Below are 21,383 nucleotides of genomic sequence, written 5' to 3'. Positions count from 1 at the left end.
TGTCAGTTAGAAGAATTATATTACACCACGAAGGCATGCAGAAAGGACGTAGAAAATACTTTACAATGTAGCCTTTCCTAAAATCAGTAAATTCTTTGCTCAGCTACTAAATGTCAGTTAGAAGAATTATATTGATTTTAACTCTTGCTGTCCAGTCTCTTAGCACTACTGTTAGTAGCTATAATTTGCTTTTTGGCGATTTGCTTGCTCTCGAGGTTTGGAATACAGTAATCACACGTAAATGATATTAGCAAAATCATTTTGAAAGAATTTGCATTTAGTGTGTTAATTTCACTGAATAGGTTAGTTCTTAAAAATGATATGCTGAATTTGTTTTAATTTCATGTAACCAAATTATGCTTGCAACATTATTGTCGAGTTTACATTTTCAATATTGACGAAATGTCAGAAGCGTCTTCCACTGAAATTTTCTAATTTTGGGGCCCTTAGTCACATGGCCTTACGTATTGCTATGTAACCCTTCCATTCGAACTTGCCATTTATCATCCATCCGAACTTGTAAATTGCACGAATTGTTCTCATTACACGAAGAATAATATGTTTAAATTATCAGGCAAAACGCCTGGCAAATAGGGAGTTGCCATTCGAGTACGATAATATTTGGAATTTATCTCTCAAATTATTAATAAACATCGAACTTCTATATAAGTGCTCTGAAATAATACACTTAAAATAAAATTTCTACAAATGATTGCAGGATTTAAAATTAAACAATCTTAGATCGCGTATATTTTGAACAAACCTAAATCGATTTCGAAAGTTATTATTGGTAGATCTCTCTTCCTCGAGACTCAAGGAAAATGTATTGGGAGTAAAGGCTCCTTTTATTTTATTCTCTTTTTCTCGGGGGTAAAATAAAAAGAGGTTCTATGTTTTAAACGGAGAAATAACAAATCTTTGCTAGCTGCTCATTTGGATATTTAATCACAATTTTGACTTTAATTTAATAAATATTATCCACAGAGCTTCTTCAGTTAATGAACTGAATTAAAAACCTTTCACATTTACAAAATGTTAGCTTTTCTTATTAAAACATTCATTCCAATCTATTTCTTCCCAACTTTTCAAACTTCCAATGCATAAGCTTTTTCATATTTCATTACTATTTTTCTCTTCACCTGGTGTTATGTTGTTTTCGCCATTGCTTTGTTTAGTCATCTCCATACAGAAAGGTAGTTGTTTTCTTCACTTATAAAAAAATACCTATTCGCTCCTGAAGAAGAAGGGTTTATGTCTGATTGTTCTCGAAATCGATACAATTTCATTCAAAGGTTGTTTTCTAAGGCAGTTTTTTTTCCCTTATTTCAAATTTTTCGCTGTTTCACTTTCATCTCCTTATTTTACTTGCTGCATTAATGAGATTAATGAAAGGTATTCCTAATATCTTGTATCATGCACTTTGGTTCTAGTTTTACTTAAGCTGTTTCTTTACGAATTTTTTTCAGACAGATTTTTACTTCTGACTTTCATTTCCAGTAAGTTTACCCAGGGGATCACATATACAAAAGTATTTTTCAGCTTATTATTTCAGAACAGAGCTTTTGGAAAAGAACATTCCTTTCCCTGAGCGGAGAAGACTTGTCTCATATCAGATTTTATCAGAATTTCTTTCTGCGAAGTTATAAACTATGGCTCGATGACGATGTGGTAAAAAAAAAGAAACGTATCCTGGAAACCATTTCAGGATCCAAAATGCGGTTAAGAGCTAAAGATTCCTACTCGAGAAGGTCAAACGGCTACATAACTGGGAGAAAAACTGGGATATATAAAAAGGAGATCCATAAATTGATTTGGAAGCCCTTTCTTGTCAAACGAGATGGCTAAAGTTTCTTTTGGGAGAGGTTTGCTCTATAGATCTCACTTTTGGTTTCTTGCAAGAAAGTTTATTTCTTCATCTAGGGATCAGTTAAAATATTATTGTAAGTATTATTTTGTTTTTCAGGTGAAACTTTCTTTGCAGTTGAAAGCTTCGATGTAATTTTCATTTATTTTGAATGAAAAAAAATTATGTGTGTATTTTCGACTGCAAAACAGAGAAAATGATATTTATTGGTATGGCTCAAAAGCAATTATCTCTAAATAGGAAACGGTGGTACAATTTTGCAAGCGAAAGCAAAATTTATACAAATACCATATCAAAGCATTAAAAAGATACTGGTTTATTAGGAATATTACTATTCTGTCATTTAATCCGAATATTGATTAGTCATATTTCTAAATGAAATTTTCTAGCGATTCTCAGAAATCTCTCTCTTCTAGACGCAAATCGCGGTGAATAGCATTGTCTCCCATTCTACCATTACTATTATTTGTAACCCGTCTCATAGATATTATCACCTCCAGTTTCTTTCATAGTACTGAAAGATTGAAGGTTACTAAGAATATTTTCTCAAGAAGGAACATAACTTTTAGATCAAAATTAGCAGAATACATAGTTCTTTAGTCAACAGAATGCACAGTTAGAACATTTGTAGAACATTAGGTTACTTCGGAGGAGGAAAAATGAAAATACAGCAATGTCCTCTCCGGGTCTCGAACCATGGACCTCTCGAATTCGCGTCGAGCGTGCTAACTACTGCACCACGAAGGCTCAGATAGCGGGAGAAATACCTTATATATTCCCCCTTTAAAACGGCGACAGGGGTTTTAGTGTACCCAATTGCCAAATTCTGGTGGTGGGAAATCACCACCTTTTTAGCTCGAGCGCCACTGTAGAGACATTAGGTTACTTTGAAGCAGAAGAGATGAAAAATGAGCAATGCCTTCACCGGGACTCGAACCGCGGACCTCTCGAATTCGCGTCGAGCGTGCTGACCACTACACCACGAAGGCATGCTAAGAAGGTGGGAGAAATACCTTATACATTTTACTTTTATTGGTAGAGGTTTCTTCTATTTTAAGGATCGCTAATCGTATCCTAGAGATGTTTTGATAAGGTGAATGTATTCTGGGTTACGTACAATTATACTACTAAATGTTATGGATAGAAATGTCTCTCAAACACCACGAAATCATTTATCGTTATTACTGTTATCACATTCATTTTTTTTAATCTTTTCGAATATTTTATAGACATTTATAAGGTATTTTCTCTCTCCTTTCTGCATGCTTTCGCAGTGTAACGGTAGCACATTCAACGCGTATTCGAGAGTCCAAGTTCGAGTCCCGGTGAGGGTGTTGCTCATGTTTCACGCCTCCAGCATAAAGTAGCCTAATTACTCTTAAGGGGCACCTGACATGAAAATGGTGGATGATGATTCTTCGCCACCAGGATTTGACGACTGTGTTCCCTCATCTCCAGTCGCCTTTTAAAAGGAAGAGCGTATAAGGAGACGTATAAGGCTTTAAAAGGAGGAGCTTCTTTCTGCATGGCTTCGTGGTATAATGGTAGCACATTCTGCTCGTATTCGAGAAATCCAGGTTCGAGTCCCAGCGAGAGCATCAAAATAACCGAATGAGTCTACAATTAACTTAGTGATTTATGACGGGATGAAATAAAGCCGTAATTTCTAAAGAGATAAAAATATTTATTTTCATAATTCTTGGCTGAATAGAACAAACACAGCGAACAGGATACTGCTAACTGTGATGATAAACTTATTTCTATGATTACATTCACACAAATTTCCGTAACAAATTATGACTTCATATATTTCATATTTCATGCGTTGATTTACTTATTTGAAACGGCAGCCATCCGCAGAATAATTTAAAACATAGCTAAAATATTTTATTTTTATTCCACTGGATTATTTTTATTTCAGGGAATAGTAACGGTTTGTAATTAACGTTTTATTGCCGTGTTAGGAAATGAACCAAAGAAGCGCGGATTTTTTTTTTTTTTTTTTACAGAAGTATATTTTAGGAAACTTATTTTTGAATGAAATTTAGGTGCGCTGCCTCTTTGTTTGCTTGAATCAAACAGGGTAAGAATCTATGAAGCTTTTGGCGATTGTTTTAAAATTGTTTCTGAATAAATATACTTGATTGAAAATAGAAAAAGGAAAAAAAATAATTCAAGCGAAATTAAGTCTCAAAATAAAAAAGAAAAAAATATTGCAACATACTTCTTCAGACGAAAATTTTTAAGATTAGATTCTTGAAATAAAACGTAACATCTTTATAGATTCTTGGATCTTCTTAGATTCTTGGAATAAAACGTAACATCATGTATGGTGCTTGCGGGTTTTACTCTTTCATATCCTATACATGTACCACCATTTAGAAAGTCTTTTGAAGTGAAGGGTTCTTTCATAATAATTTCCTTAATACGGGTAATATAGATGAAATTCTTTAGAAAAATCACAATATTTTAATATATATAAAAAATATTTCCTAAGTAAATAAATATCGGTCGAACGAAGGAAATCAGAAATTAAAAGATTTAACAACGGGCTCCATTGATATTGTTACGAATTTGGTATTTAAAAAAAAGCTAATGTTAGTTCAATTATAAATTAAATGGTTTTATTTCTCGCGCAGTGCAGCGCGTGACGAATATTAAAAGAAAGCTAAGCCGGAAAAATTAAAAATACAAGAGCGCGTGCGTTAAATAAATAAATATCTCTTTTTGATTTCGAGAAAGTACTGGAAAATTCTAGCGCGTGATTTTAAAATCTTATAAAAGGAGGAAAACATCTCAGTTTGTAGTAGTTGCTTAGTTTGTTGTTGTTTAGAAAACTGCCGTTGTTGATTATAGCGAATTCGCTGATTAGCGTTCTTTAGCTGTTTTGAATTACGTTCTATTGTACATTTAAGTAGTTAAAAGATAACTACTGTGAGATATTGTGATACTGCATGATAATTTGAGAAAATTTAAGCATTTCTGTTGTGATAATAATAAATTTTTGTTCATTTTTCATCGGATTTGTGCATTCATTTCATAACGAACCCGTACGCACACAACAATTTTTGGTGTCAGAAGTGGGATTTGAATGCCAATAACAAGAGCGATGGAAGAGCAATTAAGGCATTTAATATCAGCCTTTGCCTCATTTAAAGAAGAAATGGAATTGGGCCAGGAATCCCTCAAAGAAGAAATGAAAGCGGCACAGGAACAAATGAAGTTGGGCCAGGAATCCGTTAAAGGAGAAATGAAATTGGGCCAGGAATCCGTTAAGGAAGAGATGAAATCTCTTAAAAATGAGATGAAAGCAGGTCAGGACGAAATGAAAAGAGAAATTACCTGCGTAATAGAAAATAAATTTGAGGCTATGGAAGGCAGAATAGACGCGGTTGAAACTAAAGTTGGACAAATAGAAGAAAGAGTTTCTTCGGTAAAAGAACAAGTAGAAGAAAGAATTTCTTCTGTAAAAGAACATATAGAAGAGAGAGTTTCTGCCGTCGAACAACAAATTGATGATAGGGTTTCTGCTGCCGTCGCCAAAGAAGTTGACAGCCTAAAGAAGTGCATAGCGACGGTAGGAAACAATTCTGAAGGTTTCAAATTTTTATCGATGCCTGCTCGTTCCGTTCTGAAACTATCTACATATGATGGGAAGACCTCCTGGCAGGTGTATAGGACACAATTTTCTATCGTTGCGGATGCGAATGGATGGGATTCCCAAGCTAAGGCCTGTCATCTCGTCGCTTCTCTGAGAGCAGATGCAGCGGATATCCAGCAGACTCTTCCCGAAAACCAGAGACTAGACTTTGAAGCTCTATCTGGCGCATTGGAGCTGCGCTTTGGTGAAAAGTGTTTGAAAGACTACAGCGGGCTTCAACTAAAATCCCGTCAGCAGAGGCCCACCGAAACACTTCAGGAGCTCGCCACGGATGTTGAAAGGCTGTCACATCACGCCTTTTCGGAGTGCCCGACAGAAGAGAAATCCTGTCGCTGCAATATTTCATCGACGGCATCCGGGATCCTGAAATACAAAAAGCTCTTCGAATGGCAAATGTAAAGGACATAAAAAGCGCTCTGTTGTACGCCATGAAATTGGAGGCAGCCCAGCAAGCAACTCTTAGAGATCGCTACCCAGTCAGAGCTGTGCGAGTCCACGACCCAGGGGACCAATTGATGGCTCGTTTAGATGATTTATCCAGACAAGTCGAAGCTTTGATACGGAGAAGCAGTGAGAACAAAGTGGCTGTAAGATGTTGGAGATGTGGTTCTGAAGGTCACCCACGACGGCATTGCAGAACACCCCAGGGCACGGATAATAAAACGGATGAGTTGACAAGACCAGTGAACGCTTTAAGACGGAATAGTGGTGAAACAAAACCGACCCTAAAGTGCTGGAATTGCGGTGTTGAAGGCCACCTACGAAGGAACTGCAGAACTCCCCAGAGCACGGAAAATAAGGCATACGATTTAAACAGACAATTAAATGCCACGGGAAGGAAAAGGACTGACAAGAAACCAAAGTGCTGGAACTGTGGAGCTGAAGGCCACGTACGAAAGAATTGCAGAACACCCCAGGGTACGAAAATTGAGACAATTTCTGAGCAACGACGCAGGAAACAAATTAATGACCATATCAAGGAACGGAGGTTGCCAGATAATGAAAAACCCTGTTTTAAAGCGCTTAAGATCTCTATAGTGAGTGGCAACAATAACGGACTGTCCATCAATGGGAATATCGATGGAGTTCCTTGCAATATGATCATTGACACAGGAGCTAATGTTACCATCATTAGGAAAGATTTAGCTGAACAGTTTAAAGATAAACTTATTTGGACGCCATCCTGTGTTACCCTTCAGACTGCGTCTGGTGACAAGATCGACATAACTGGGAAGTTAAACGTAAACATCACGTTTGGAAGTGCCGCCTACCATCACACGACATATGTGGCGGATATTACAGATCCATGCATACTCGGATTGGACTTTTTAAGCAAATACAATTTTTCCTTAGACTTGAAAAACAACAAACTGCTTTCAGGATCTGAAGACATGACTATCCATCCTAAGAAGGGATCCTCACCTGGAAATGCCAACGCTTTGTCCGAAAGAACCAGCTCGAGAAACAGCCGAAATCATGCTAGGGTCGAAAAGAAACACCAGACTACCAGCTATTCTCCATCTCATATGCTCTTCGGTCGAGACCTTCGTCTGCCTTGTGACCGCCTGTTTCATCGCCGTACGGATGCGCCTTCATCGCCTGAGGAACACATCCAAGATGTCAAGGCCCGTTTTGAAGTGATGCACCGTTCCGCACGAAAGCGAGTGAACTTGGCGACGGAGAAAGTGAAGACCAGATACAACGCGAGAGCTACTGGACATAGATTCAACAAAAGAGACAAGGTGTGGTTGTGGAACCCGATTCAACGAAAAGGACTGAGTCCTAAATTACAGTCACCTTCGGATGGTCCATATACAGTGCTGAACACGAATGACGTCGTGGTTCGGATCCGTGAGTCTTCGAACTCTTACGACAGGTTAGCGTATTACTATGGCCATAGTACGTAATGTAAATAATTGTAAATAGTATCAGACCATGGTCCTTTTTGTTTATAAATGTGTATCTAGTATTTGATTTGTATTTAGTAATTGATTTGCATTTAGTATTTGATTTGTATTTAGTATTTGTTTTGTATTTAGTATTTGATAGCATTTGATTTGTTTAAGTTAGTTATTGCATTTATTGTTTATATTGTTTGATATTGTAATGTAATGTTTATGCCTCAGTTGCATTTATGCCACAGTTGTAAGTTTAGCTTCCTGTCCAGGGATTGTACTACCCGGGACGTGCAGTCCTTGGGAAGGATGCAGTGTTACGAATTTGGTATTTAAAAAAAAGCTAATGTTAGTTCAATTATAAATTAAATGGTTTTATTTCTCGCGCAGTGCAGCGCGTGACGAATATTAAAAGAAAGCTAAGCCGGAAAAATTAAAAATATAAGAGCGCGTGCGTTAAATAAATAAATATCTCTTTTTGATTTCGAGAAAGTACTGGAAAATTCTAGCGCGTGATTTTAAAATCTTATAAAAGGAGGAAAACATCTCAGTTTGTAGTAGTTGCTTAGTTTGTTGTTGTTTAGAAAACTGCCGTTGTTGATTATAGCGAATTCGCGGATTAGCGTTCTTTAGCTGTTTTGAATTACGTTCTATTGTACATTTAAGTAGTTAAAAGATAACTACTGTGAGATATTGTGATACTGCATGATAATTTGAGAAAATTTAAGCATTTCTGTTGTGATAATAATGAATTTTTGTTCATTTTTCATCGGATTTGTGCATTCATTTCATAACGAACCCGTACGCACACAACAATATCTTTGAAAAAAATCACAACAATATACGATGGCACAGTTATAGAGAAATTAGATGCTAATGACAAAAGAATATTTTCTTACAAAAATATATTAAAGAGATTTCCTATGATGATATCGAAAATGGAAGGTCTAATAATAGTTTATGTATTATCAGAAGTTTGAAAAAAAGAAAATTTCTTTGATTATACACTTAACGGAATAATTTTTATTGTTATTTACTTTGGGAATTATTAACATTTTTATTGTTATTTACTTGTTCCGTTTTAAGGCACGACACGGAAGAGAAGGATGCCGTTGGGGAGAACTTTCTAAAGGAAACTGGCTCGTATTAACACCTTACACATGGGAAAAACCACGAAAACGCTCATGCAGCCAGCCCTTTTGCGGGATTCGAGCTTCGGACCGATCTACTAGTGTTCAGGGACTTCACCCCTCGACAGCCGGTCAACTAGTCTTTCGAATGTCATTTGAGTTTTACCTTTTATTTCAAAAACTTAAAAGTTTAGAGCATTTCTTTCTTTTCTCTGTAACTTTTTAAGAGTCTATCATATCTAAAAAATACGTGCAAACATACAAATTTTGTTATGTAAACATGGCATGTGACAGAAACGTGTGATTTTTGTGACAGTAATTAGTGGCACTGTTCATATTAACTCCTTTGGCAGTTTCGGTACTGCAAAAATTAAATTTACTTAAAAATATTTTTGACCCACTAACGGCGGAGCGGCAAAGTTGCTGAACACTTGTAACTCGTCCGGGGCTCGAAACTCGGTGAATGGGCTGGCAACATGGGCGTTATCGTGATTTTCCTCATGCATAACCTATACGAGCCACACGAAGACATCCCAACCCGTAGGCAGATAGCCCTTGAGTGCTTCGCCATAATTAAATAAACAAAACAAAAACAAAGAAAAAAAATGAGGCTTAAAAACTTAAGAATTTTCATATTTCATGTGCAAAGAGAAGATAAGTGACAAGGGATGGTGAAGGTGAGCACCATACCTTTATGGTGTAGCGCCACGTCCATCCTTATCTAGTGTCTGGCCATAGGGGCCACACGCGCGCCTCACACCGGTCGCCCAAACCCAACGTCTGGACCACCCGGTTGGCAGTCATGCCGACCAAATAGCCCCCGGGAAAGCTCCCAACCAACGACCCGAGCACAGTATTTTTTTGAATTAAATTCCAACAATACATGGCCGTACAAGGGCATACTTTTGACAATTTTTAAGATACATATACTGAGTAGATTTACAAAATTGAATATGCATACACTAAACACACTCAGGGATTGTGAAATATAATACACATGCCATTCGACGAATATACAAACAGGGAAAATACAGAAGGTTATAGTAATGTTAATGAATCGTTAAATTACATACACCATGGCATATAATAAACTATTGCTTTAGGATTGGCAAAAGATCATACACTTCAGCATAATAAAACACTATACTCAATATATACAGAAGGATATTGAACTTGATGCGATCTATGTACCATTATTTTCTATCCAGAACTAAATAGAACGCCTAATTATGTATTACTTAAGTGTAATTAGAATGAGAATACTGAAATTTCTATTAGTATGATATATGAGATGCAGATTCAATAAAATATTGCCCATGCTGTTAATAAAATTAGAATAGAAGAATACACATAAATTACAGAACATTGTACCTATACAAACTACGATTACTATGACATATAGACATTATATTTTAACAGTATGCAAAATCACATCGATTCTATGAACATTGGAGACAGTACGTGCCTGTTGACCAAACGAGTGGTAAACAGAATCAAAATATTGTTAAATACGGACTACAATTAATAAGCAATCCATAAAAGATACTATTTACAGAACATTTGCTGATGCAACACATGAAGGCACCATTTACTATGTTATATACATTACTGATAATAAAACCAAGGTTACAGTTGAATGACATACATTAATTAACTTGACACAAGTCTGTGCCAAGTATTATTAAACTTAGACATAGTGGCAGCGATTTTACGTATTCTGTGCTTACGTGTGAAAGAAAGAAATACATTGAATTAACGACACTTCTATGGCCATTACGGCTTAATTGCTGACATCTAAGAGGCATTCCAAGGGAGCACATTTAAGGTGCTGTCGTCATTATGTTTAATGTAGCCGATAGGAATGGAACCGTGTGATTCCATACGTAATTAGCCTATCCGTAGCTAGATGCATCCGGAGGTAGTGAGGAACACGCAACTAGTCCTTCTTTTTTAGTGAAAGTTCGTTTCCCATAGAAGCGGTTTTATTTCTGACGGAATAATCAAAAATGGCCACACCGAGCTGCATATCTTTGGAAATGAAGTCTTGAAACCTTGTTTAGGGATGCTGTTGGATTCGATGTTTTATTCATGGATAACAATGCTTTTCCACACAGAGCATCTCTGCTGCCATAACACTTAGAAGATACCACTTGAATGAATTGACTACCTTAATCACCAGATTTGAGTCCGATTGAGTATGTATGGAATGCTTTAAGCGTATAAACTCCAGCGTGCCAAATGATTTACCAGATTGTTTAGGATTTAAAAAGTGCACTTTTAGAAACATGATGTACATTTCCGGAAGACTTGACAAACAACGAGGTAATTTTAATGATACCGAGATGCATGGTTGGCTTATCGATCAGAAGTGATGACATTAATGAAAAGTCGGTCGTGAAAAAGGCAGATCATTTTTTCCCATTTGAAAGATTTCATAAATCTGACTGAATTAAAAACAGTGAGATTAAAGAACTGGCAAATAGGATAATTTATGTTATACATTGATTTGAATTATTTTTTCAATAAATACCAGTTCCTATTTATTTCTTTTGGTTTTAATCAACGTGTAGTTAAAGCACAATAAATATATATTTAATTAAATGAAATATTTTGTGCTGTGTATAAAATTAGGTTTCGTAATTTCAAAATTTTATCCAACAGCACTGAAACTTCTTTCATAAAATTCAACATTTTATTTCACGAAATTTAAAAAATTTATATCTCCTCTGCTTGTTATTGTTTGGCTGATCCAAAAAATAAAGTTGAAATTACTTTCATATTTTACAGTAAAATAATATTTACACAAGATTTTTTTTCGGGCAATTAAATGTTAAAGGGAAAAAAAAAAGTAGTAAAGTATACAGGCAAAATAAAAATAAGCAAATTTTGTTTATGAAAATAGCTTTAGAGCTCTTATTTCTTTAATGATGTGCAAACGAATTAGAAGCTGTGCACAAAAATTGAAAAATAAGTAAAATGATTAAAAATCAATTACGTATTTCAGCGTTAGCTTTTTTTTTCTAAAAGTAGCCAGTATCTTAATTGTTCAGAGATTCAGTTTTGATGAGTTTGTATCAGTAATGATTCGCTCGGAAAAATTTCTGCACATCTCTCCTTTTCCTTTTTTATGAACATGTTTTAAATAAAAAAATAATTACTTAGTTATTTGTTAAAGCTGCGTATTTGCACATTGGCAATAATTTCATTCACGCATTGTATATATCATTTGCAACCCCCTAGAAAAAATCTTATATTAATTTATTTTTCATATCAGACATTAAAACATTTCTTCGTTCAGAAATGAATGTGATTAAAATATTTTCATTTTTTTCTTCTCTCTACAAATGCTGATTTGTGTTCCAGTGTTCCTTAGTTATAAAACAGGAGGTGTAAACAAGAATTAAAATAGCATTGTAAGACCTCCTACGTCCGATATGCTGAACGTGAAACATCGTTGATTGAAAAAAAAAATCATGTAGTTTCAAATAACGCAAATGTAAAAAAAACGGTCGTAGATCTCTGAATCGGCGTCGAATTTATAGAAAATATATTGATGCTTTTGCTCTGCCAAAACTTGTTTTCATTGCGTATTTCAGATTGCCAAGATTTGTAGTTATTTTAATTTGCGATGAACTGAGAGAGTATTTGAAGCCACATTCCGAAAGCAAGAACGCAATTTCTACTGAAAGAAAGGTTATACTATTATTGAAATTATAGATATAAATTGTAATTGTATGTTTTAAAAATGTAGAAGATAATAAGTTTATCAAGCACATAAACCTTCTTCATTTAATACAAATATAGACCTCCGATAAGCTTCTACTCGATTTATGTACAGCAAGAATTACGTCTACTTTAAAATCGAAACAGTTGAATACCTTACGAATAATACTGCGAACACAAAAAAGGAATGTCGTTCATTATATGAGCATACCTAATTAATAATACGTTTCAGAAAACATTTTCATGCCTTTCAGATTATAAATTACTTGAACAGAAAAGGAGAAAAGGGCTTGTACTAAAAGCAAGGGCTAAAAAATGTTTTTAGAACTAGCAAATTACCAGGTCGCGTCCTTTCCTTCATTTCTAAACTGAGTACGAGCCAAGTTCCCTTAGAAAGTCCTCTATTAGAGAATTCGGTTCTTCAGGCAATTATCTGATAATCTTTAACTCTTCTAATCCACATCCATACCGAGTCGATGGCTAATGCAATGGCAACGAGAGATCTAACCTAACTATCGCAATAGTAATTTAATTTACTGCCCACCGGTTCCGAGCGGTCAAGACTCTGAACACTAGTAGTTCGGTCCAGGACGGTTATTCTACGCTACGAGAGTGAACAGCAAGTTGTGGGCCGCCAGATGTCACTGCTAGTAAAAAACAGGTCTGCTCCACATCCTATATTCTCTGAGTACGGAAGTTGTCGAAAGCGCGTGAAAAAGTGTTGCCGCGTCGTCAATCAGGCTGACGTACTAAGATGTGCAGTTGACGTACTAAGTAGACAATGGCTTTGTATGTGTTTTCGCTGCTGATTTTTTCATATTTTAAACGAAGAATACGGTCGTAGATCTCTGAATCGGCGTCGAATTTATAGAAAATATATTGATGCTTTTGCTCTGCCAAAACTTGTTTTCATTGCGTATTTCAGATTGCCAAGATTTGTAGTTATTTTAATTTGCGATGAACTGAGAGAGTATTTGAAGCCACATTCCGAAAGCAAGAACGCAATTTCTACTGAAAGAAAGGTTATACTATTATTGAAATTATAGATATAAATTGTAATTGTATGTTTTAAAAATGTAGAAGATAATAAGTTTATCAAGCACATAAACCTTCTTCATTTAATACAAATATAGACCTCCGATAAGCTTCTACTCGATTTATGTACAGCAAGAATTACGTCTACTTTAAAATCGAAACAGTTGAATACCTTACGAATAATACTGCGAACACAAAAAAGGAATGTCGTTCATTATTACGCGAAATTCACACTACTGTAAAATAAAAATTAAAAAAAATTATAAAACTATAAAATAGCTTAATAATATCTTTTTTAGTAGCTGTACTACTACTAGTATGATACTTTTAAAAATAAGTCTTTCAGATTTCTTTCATTTATTTATTTATTTATTATTATTATTTTGTGTGTGTGTGTAATTTTATTACGTTTTAAAACTGGTTTCTAAGTGAGGACTTTCTAAGGGAAACTGGTTCGTATACAAGTTACACATGTGGAAAGCCACGAAAACGCCGGCCAGCTCGTTCCCGGGATTCAAACCTCGGACCAAACTACCTGCGTTCAGCGACTCTACCACTCGGCGGCTGGTGGGCTTGTTAGCAGAATTATACTGCATTATTATTGTATTATGCTATAAAGTAACAATGCTATAAGACAGGGTTTGTTCATGGAATAGTACTTTTGTAACCTATTATAGTATTAAAAAATCACTGTTTCTTTTCAAATTAAAAAAAAAAAAAAAAAAAAAAAAACTGTTCATAACATTCTCATTTTTATATTGTAAAAGAGATAGTGATTATTATTAGTTTTCTATTTAAAATGTGTCGAAACGCTGGTTTGACAAGGACTTCAAATGCAGGAGACCTACACTGATTATTTTTACTTTAGTACTTGTACTGTGAAAATATTACTATCTTTTAATTATTTTCACAGAATAAAATCTTTTGAGAAGGAAGAATATTTAAACTGAGCATTTCTTATATATATAAAAAATTCAAATAATAGCAATGTAATATTAGAAAAAAGGTATTAGTAACTGTGAGACAAAAATTGCAAAATGAATTAATCACACATACAGGATAGATTAGTTTAATTTTGGTTATATATTTTATATTGAAAAAATATTTTCTTTCATGTTAATTATGGAATAAATTATTTAAAATAAAGCATTTTGATGCGTGTTTGATAGTTGAATGCAGCAGCAATCGGTCATATTGTAATAGCGAACGAATTTTATTTCTTTTCTTGAAAGAAATAATTTTCATAGCAAAAGAAAATAAAAGGGAAGAAATATTAAGAAAGAAATATTTTCTTTCTAATTTCTTATTTAAAGAAATATTTTTCCAATAGTAACTGTAAAATAAATTGCGGGAAACAGTTTTAATGTAAGCATGAAAAAAAAAAAAAAAAAAAAAAAAACCTTAGTTTGCCGTTAGATTGTAATGAAAATTAATCATATTATAAATTTAAATGATTAAAATTGCTTATTTCTAAAAGGATTTGAAGTAAGCTTAATTCATTTACTTTTATCTATTTACCATTGCTTTCGTGGTAGCCCATATCACTCTTTATTTCTTAGCTCTAAATTCCTGCGTTAAATTTCCCCTTAAAAAACAGAATATTCCTTCACACAACGTAGCAGATACTGTTTTGTGAAATTTTTTTCAAACTACAAATGCAGCGTGTGAGTTAGTGAAATAATATGAGAATATTCCTAGAACTTCAGCCAGCGCGCGCTATAAATTTCGTCACTCGTCTGTACTGCGATTGGTCTAAAGCTCCTTGAAGCCTTGTCCCCTTTCAGTAAAGTTAAATGGACTCACCCGCCCACCAACTGAGGACCACAGAATGGCTTTCTCCGATAAGTTGTGATGGCTGTCCATATCGGTTTTTTTGAGTCAATATTGTTCGCTCAAGTTGTAGACAGATCCAGTGATCATAGAATAGGCGTCCTGGTTTCGAATCTCGGTGAATGGATTTTTTGTGCTTTTTCCTATGTGAAATATGGATACGAGCCAGCGTCTCTTAAAGTTTCTCCCCGACGCGTCTTTTACTTTAACGAATATCATTGTGTGTGATGCCATGTTACAAGGAATTTTAATTTGTTGGTGATTTAACTACTGTGATAGTTATTGTATTCTGATCTAACTAATACGATGGTGACATAAGTAATGTGATGATAGTAGCTGAAACTGCGACTAATGCAATGGTATCGGGATGCATCGTGACTAATATGATAGTAACCTGTTGTTGCTGCGACTTATCTCACTTTTCTGACAGTAACATCAGAACGAGCCCACAAAATTCATTGTGGCGAGGACAGCAAGATTGCGCCTGTCGTTAGCAAGAGTCTTGAGCACTGTACAGATAACAGTATGACGTCGCTCAGATGGAGAACACCCCGGAAAGACGGGTCTGAGGGTCTCCCACCCCTATTCTTCTACACCCGAATTTCTGGAGAGAACTTTAGATTTGCCATATATTTAGAGTGCGTCCATGTCGCAAAGTCACTATACATTTACAAATATCCATCTTCGGAATTCGAACCTGGAACTTTCGATACTGCAGTAGTCTTCCCTAACCACTATACCGTCTGGGCGGCTGATGCGAATAAACTATGCAAAAAGTATCAAACCATAAAAAAGGTTAATTCTTTTATTAACTGTTAACCTCAAAAATAGAATGTGAGATCACTTTTGCTCTACTTGGAGGGTTCCTTCACAGAAGTCCTCCTGAGAGAAATTGGTTCCTCTTACATATACAGAAAACAACTTAAACTCCCATTCAGTCAGTCTAGTTGCTAGAAATCGAAACCGTTAAAATACAACTGTTCAGAAGTTTTCGCTCTCTTTTGCCTCTGACATAATTTCTTCGAAAACAGCAGGTGAAAATTCAAATTTTTGAAGACCTTTTAAACTATTCAAAAGACTCAGGGCTGGGGGGTGTCTTAAATACTCATTTAAGTGAAACGAGTTCAAAACACTTTTTCCTTGTCTCCATTAAACTGCATTTTTTTTTTCCTTAATGCAATACTTCTTACTACAGATTTTAAAATTACATTTATACACAGCACTGTCTGACAATGACTGCTGGAAAAAATTCTTTAGAAATCAACTACACGAGCGAGCCATTTAAACAGAGAGACATGTTACTTCAGACCACCTGTTGAAATCATAGACTTGCAAATCTGATGGCTACCAGACAAGTGCTTCAGCCTGAAACTGTAAGCACTGAAACTGTAAGCACTGTAAGCTGAAACTGTAAGCACTGAAACATGTTTCCAAGTTCCATAATGAAGAACCCTTAGGCAGATAGTTTCCGAGCGCCTTGCCTTATTCACACAAAACAAACCCAACCAAACCTGATAAAGAAGAGATAATGTTGGGATGCTAATTAGTAACGAAATCTAATGTTTTACTCTAGTTTTCTTAAATTCAAATCGTTTTCTTCTAGTGTTTTATTGATCCACTGGTTGCCCCAGTTTCCTAATCTCTTTCTCTTGCTTACTAATGATTACTTCTTAACTTAAAAACTCACGTAAGAGCAAGTGTTGTTCAATGTAGACGGCTCTAATGTGCCTTTAGTTTCGTTACCAGTCAAAAGAGGTTGAGATTTTGGTTTATTTCATTATGGCCAAGCACTCTATGGCTACTTACCTAAGGAAAGGGATGCTTTTGTGGAAGACTTTCTAACGAAAGCTGGCTCGTATGCTCGTCAAATGGGAGGAAAACCACGAAACCTCCCATGCAGCCAGTCCGTTCGCGGAATTCGATACTTAGACCAAATTGCCAGTGTTCATTTACTTTACCGCTCGGCAGCTGATGAACCGGCAGTCAAGAGGGTAGGGAGAACTTTGAAATACTTCCACTACATTCTAATAAAATATAAAACTAAAATATAACTGCAGTCATATACCAGTATTAGAAAGCAATAAAATTGTTGTTGTTAATTTTCCTAATCCCATTTGTCTGAAAAAGGTCAGCACTATCCCACGACATTCGTCGTGGCAAAGAGTCATACGCATCTGTCCTTGGAAATAGCCCATAAAGGTGACAATCCGACTTTAGCTCAGTTCCGTGCACAGGTTTGAGAGAGAGCGCCCCGGGGGCACAGGTCAAAGCCTCTCCCACCCTTCTTTCCCTTACCTTAACTTTAAAAGAAAATTTCCGACTCACCGCATAAACATCGGAATTAAAATCCGTGCCCTTCGGTACGGCAGTGGGAATCACTAACAACTATCCATTTGGGCGAAGCAACGTAATTGTTACACTGGCGTACAAAGCCTGTTGTTCTATACATTTTTGGTTTTTGTATACAAGACTAAATAAATGGATTGCGATCTGGTTTTCCTATGTGAATATTATGTATATCTTTTTTCTGTACCTCCCTGTACCTTGAATTTGGAATTACCCTGTATACATATAAGTGGGATGATCGCAGTCAAATGGGCCAAATAATTTTTTACGCTACAAAAACATATATAAGGTATTTCTCCCGCCTTTTGGCGTGCCTTCGTGGTGTAGTGGTTCTGCACACTGGACTGGTATCCAGAGGTCCATGGCTCGATTCCCGGCGAAGGCGGTTGCTAATTTTTCAATTCTCTTGCTTCCAAAAATATACATAATGTCACTACAGTGGTGCCCGAACTTAAAGTGTTTGGATGATGATTCTCCTCACTCAGGATTTGGCGATTGGGTCCCCAGAAAACCCCAGTCGCCCTTTAAAAAGGGGATTATATAAGGTATTTCTCCCACTTTCCTAGCGTGCCTTCGTGGTGGTGTAGTGGGCCGGTATTCCGGAGGTCCGTGGTTCGACTCCCGGCGAAGGCGTTTGCTAATTTTTCAACTCTCCGGCTTTTGCAATTAATCTAATATCTCTACATTGGCACCCGAACTAAAAGGGTTGTGGATGATGACTCTCCACACCCAGCCTTTGGCGACTGGGTCCCCTAAAAACCCCAGTCGCCCTTTAAAAGAGGGAGTATATAACGTATTTCTCCCACCTTCTTGGCGTGCCTTCGTGATGTAGTGGTTCCGCACAATAGGCCAGTATCCAGAGGTCCGTGGTTCAATTCCCGGCGAAGGCAGTTGCTAATTTTTCAATTCTCTTGCTTCCAAAAATATACCTAATGTCTCTACACTTGTAAGGGAGCTAAAGAGGCAGTGATGTTATTATTACATACATTATATTAATATAGTTGCAACAGCAGTTTTAACACTTGTATTACGTAATTTATTACTTACATATTACAGACAATTGCATACCTATATATACATATGACAGGAATGATTGTAGTATAAGGGAATAAATAACCTTTAATTCTACAAATACATATAAATGGAGTAATCCGACACAGATTTTGATATTATATGTATAGTATTTTCGCAATTGTCGAATGGACACTCATATAGAAAAAGTAAATACGTATGAAACATAGGACATGATGCATATACATATGCATGCATACGATAGGAGTGATTGTAGTCAGAGGGGATAAAGTTTGTTTTATACTGCATACACAAGTCAAGAGATTCTTTTTACATCATCTGTTAGAGAGAGTGTTCCCAGAAGGTGCTACACAGAAGAATTTGGAAGAAAAATAATCGACGAGATCATTTTCGAACGTGACGAAAGATTTTAATTAGATTCTCTATGTGTAAAATAAAATGTAAATGCTTTTGTAAATAGCAACGCTATATTTAATCCAGAAATTACCATCGCTTGCTTTGAGGTTCTAAATTTGCTTCCATTCTTGAAGTGAAAAGCCAGTTAATGAACCAATTGATTTCAACTACTCTCTAACTGTTTCGTTATATTTTTTAAACAAAAAATTATTCTCCTTGAGTTTGCTTCCCATTCCTCAAAAGCATTGCATGGTGATTCTCAAATTGTGTTTTACCTCGTGCTTATTAGTAATACAGTCTCTTAACTCGGGAATGGAATTTATCATTCATCTAGCAAACAGTTTTCGAAATTTAATATATTTTCACGGCATAAATAATAACTCTTGGCAGCTTGGGACTGGCTCATATGGTGATGCCAAAAACAATTTTCTCTATATTTTTAAATGAAAAACGAAACATTGATTTAGAACTAGAAGATAAACAATCAGTAGAAAGGTAAGGTCGCTGAACGCCGCTGGTAGTTCGACCTGGGATCAAATCTCGTCGAAAGGGCTATCGTGTTAATGAATGGCTGCAGATACAGCTGGCGCGTGCGCTGCTTTATTTGCCCTGTCCTAAGAGTTACGAATTCGATTACGAAATCTCACACTTTTCATCTGTTTCTTTACTCACATCCTTCATCCCGCCTGAGCATTTTGTGACAGATGTCGACGGAAGGTCATGGAACGTTTCTTGAAAATAACACATTTTTATATTACAAGCAAATTCTTTCTCGAACAAATTTCGCAAATGTTTTGAGCATGTCTTTGTTCGCATCGCCTAGGTAAACATTTTTTTTACATATAAGTCTGTTATTGTTTTAAAAACCTTGCAAATGATTCTCTTCATTTCTTTTGTTAGAAAGAATTCTGGAAAGCATATTATGCCAGGTTGCATCAGGTTTCGTAGTTATGAAAGAATCGGGAACGACAGAACATGCTTTTAAATGCCTTCGTTTACTTTCTTCAAAATCGAAGACTTATGGGAGAAGGAAAAAAAAAACAACGTGGAGAAGAACAAAAATCATTGTTTCGAAATTCACTTCTCAAATCTCTAAAGCGAAAGAGGTTAGAGAAAGTGGGGGAAGATGCAGGTTAGACTTTTCAGGATTTATTTTCTCAGCGAAAGAAGGAAACGAATAAAATGCAGGAATTTTGACGTTCTTAAATTCTATCGGAGTTGGAATTGAATTGGAAAAGATTTGCTTTTGTTGCATCTGTTCTTCTTTTAGAGTTTTCTTGAATGTTTGCCATATTTCAAGAAATCTGATGCAACATGGCCTGTTGACAAGTAACTGATTTGGTCTCTATAAGTGCGTGGTTTGTAGGCTAAAGTAGGCCTTACGTTTATTTTTTATAAGGGGAGTTGAGATATTGCTGACTTAACAAAGGTAAAGTTAACATATAACAAATTTCACATTTCAAACTATGAAAAAATAATTATTTGTAAATTTATTAATCATTTACTGGAACGACTAGGATTATTATGATACAAATGGAATTTAACACCAAATTTGTAAGCAATTATCGCAGTTGTTGTTACCAGTCTCAGTATATGAGAATGCAGTTAATATTAATCAGCACATAACCGATACAATACAATAAATAAATAAATAAATAAATAAATAATATAAAAAGTCAGTATAAATCAGGTAATACAAAGTCAATGCGTAATAAATAGAATCAGAATGGATCAGCACTTAACCAATACGAATAATATAAATATAAATAGTACACTACAAATGACAATATGCAATAGATAACAGGTAAATCAAATTCAATGCTGTAGAAATGCAATCAAGATAAAATAGCACAGAACAAATACGAATAAAATAAATACAAATGCATTATAAATTCAGTATAGAACAAGTAATACAAATATAATAAGTGATACAAATTCAGTGCATAATTAATCTAATCAAGATGAACTCATATAAATGCAAATTATAACAGGTAATGTAAATTCAGCGCAGATGCGATACAAATTTAGTATATGAGAGGTAATACAATTCAGTATGTAATAAATGCAACCAAGATGAATCAGCACATAGTCTGACAATGGTCAGCGTAAGTCCACAGATTTCATCATGGTAAGGAGTCAAATGCCCCTGTCGTTGGGAAGGGCCTTGAGCACCATATAAGCCGAACTTAAGCTCAGTTCTGTCCCCAATTTTTAGAGACAGTACTCCGAGGGGAACGGGTCCAAGTTTTCCACTCCTCGCGACAGACGAAGTCGGCTCGTGGGCGCTGCTAATAACCAGGTCGACTGTGGTATAGGCGAATGATGTTGGAAAACGATCCCTGTGGTCCAACTGGGTGGAATTTTCGGAACCGACCATTTAATAGGAGAAGACCCAGGGTTCTTCCAGACAACTGGATGGACTTGTGTCTAAACAGCCTCGGCCTGCAGGGTAAATAATCAGTCCTTACAGT

General features: G+C 35.7%; 1 non-coding gene across 1 annotated transcript; it reads right to left on the bottom strand.

The window, feature by feature from the left end:
- Nucleotides 1-2,780: 2,780 nt before the first annotated feature.
- Nucleotides 2,781-2,853, bottom strand: TRNAS-CGA (transfer RNA serine (anticodon CGA)). The gene has a single exon. It is a non-coding gene; the product is annotated as a tRNA-Ser (tRNA).
- Nucleotides 2,854-21,383: the final 18,530 nt, after the last annotated feature.

Source organism: Stegodyphus dumicola, chromosome 2 (assembly GCF_044657685.1).
Source record: "Stegodyphus dumicola isolate Sdum_Otavi_A_Nest chromosome 2, ASM4465768v1".
In the NCBI taxonomy this organism is placed as follows: domain Eukaryota; kingdom Metazoa; phylum Arthropoda; class Arachnida; order Araneae; family Eresidae; genus Stegodyphus; species Stegodyphus dumicola.
Note: the sequence above shows the minus strand (reverse complement) of the source record. Positions and strands in the feature narration are given on the sequence as shown.